This window comes from Nerophis lumbriciformis, linkage group LG04 (assembly GCF_033978685.3).
Source record: "Nerophis lumbriciformis linkage group LG04, RoL_Nlum_v2.1, whole genome shotgun sequence".
Taxonomy (NCBI): domain Eukaryota; kingdom Metazoa; phylum Chordata; class Actinopteri; order Syngnathiformes; family Syngnathidae; genus Nerophis; species Nerophis lumbriciformis.
The window spans coordinates 66,133,945-66,135,814 of record NC_084551.2 but is presented as its reverse complement, the minus strand read 5'-3'; the positions used below and the strand labels follow the sequence as shown (position 1 = coordinate 66,135,814).

The 1,870-nt window shown below is 36.4% G+C and overlaps 1 long non-coding RNA gene across 1 annotated transcript; it reads right to left on the bottom strand.

Moving 5' to 3' along the window:
- Positions 1-237: 237 nt before the first annotated feature.
- On the bottom strand, positions 238-867 carry LOC133593861 (uncharacterized). The gene is made up of 3 exons (XR_009814582.1): positions 767-867; positions 631-684; positions 238-544 (listed from the first exon to the last, which is right to left on the bottom strand). It is a non-coding gene; the product is annotated as an uncharacterized lncRNA (long non-coding RNA).
- Positions 868-1,870: the final 1,003 nt, after the last annotated feature.

Below are 1,870 nucleotides of genomic sequence, written 5' to 3'. Positions count from 1 at the left end.
TGTTAATTGCTTTTGGGGGCCCCCTGGTGGCCGCGGGGCCCTAAGCAAGGGCTTAGTACGCTTATGCCTTGGGCCGGCTCTGCCCATCACTACTGTATATGTTACTCATCAGTTACTCAGTAGTTTTTTCACAACATTCTTTTTACTCAAGTAAATATTTGGGTGACTACTCCTTACTTTTACTTGAGTAATAAATCTCTAAAGTAACAGTACTCTTACTTGAGTACAATTTCTGGCTACTCTGGGAACTGCCTTCTGAAAGGGCTGGCTTTGTGTTATCACAAGGGAGAGATGTGGGCAGCCAAAGTAGCTCTTCACGTAGGAGGTTAATGTGTGTGTCGGGCGCTCACTTGTCATCGGTAATTGAAGGGAGCGACTTTTGAAAACGAGGTGGCGAGGATGAGGTCTTTAATTAGATCAGGATTAGAAAAGTGGAGCAGCTACCACAAGCGAATGCATGAAGGGAATGTCACTCCTAATGTCTCAATCTGTGTGCTTTGACACTGGCGGATTGTCTTCATCCTTCCCTCAGCCACTGCGTTTACTTTACAAAGCAGCAATATGGAAAAAATAAATACAAATGAGAGACAACTTATTATGTTGCTGTGGTTTCTTGGTGAGTAACCTTACCCATGTTGTGGTTTGCTCAGCAGCTCAGCAAGCATCGTGGAAGCCAAGCGCCATCTAGCGGTTCAGATAAAACAAAACCAGTTTGAAATATGACAATAATAAAGACGTGACATTGACAATAATAATGAACTTTTACCGTCCTGGAAAGCCTTTATTAACCTTAATGAAGACATATAGCGAAGACCACGCTCACAGTTTGAGCTTGAGTGGGGTCGTGAAAAGAAAGGAAGTGGCTTGTTTAAACCGGATGTAAAAAAAAAAAAAAAAAAAAACATTGCGTTTGAAGCAACGAAAGCAAAATGTATTTTTTTACATGTTTTTTGTTTTTGTTTTTTTAATTGAAAAACAAACATACATTCATAATTCACTCAACAGTCAAGGCACTTTCAACAACAAGGAAAGAAAACAAAAGCAAATACAGATAAGGTATTACATATTAATAAATAATAATAAAAAATGTAAATTAAAATAAAAACAAAGACAAAAAGGGCTACCTAAATCACTTTAAATATTTTTAACAAATATATCAATTTAAGGGCATTTGAGCTCTTAATCCCGGAAGACTTTATCCGCAAACAGACAAACCCTCCTTCCTGATTGGTGGATCTTCGTGTGGGGTCGTGACAAGCCAGGAAGTGGCTTTTTCAACCCGGATGTAAAAAAAAACAAACATTGCGTTTGAAGCGACGAAAGCAAAATGTATTTTTTTTAATGTTTTTGTTTTTGTTTTTGTTTTTTTAATTGAAAAACAAACATACATTTATAATTCACTCAACAGTCAAGGCACTTTCAACAACAAGGAAAGAAAACAAAAGCAAATACAGATAGAGTATTAAATATTGATAAATAATAATAATACAATTTAATTAAAATCAAAAAAGAGACAAAAAGGGCTACCTAAATCACTTTAAATATTTTTAACAAATATATCAATTTAAGGGCATTTGACCTCTTAATCCCGGAAGACTTTATCCGCAAACAGACAAACCCTCCTTCCTGATTGGTGGATCTTCGTGTGGGGTCGTGACAAGAAAGGAAGTGGCTTGTTTAACCCGGATGTAAAAAAAACAAAAAAAAACATTGCGTTTTAAGCAACGAAAGTAAAACTTTTTTTTTAATGTTTTTTTTAGGGCCCGCATGGCCCATTGCAAAATCATGCAATGGGACATAAGGACCTATTGAATTTGTAAGGTTTTATTCTTTATTATTATTATACCGGCCGCCTCTTTGAGCTGTAATT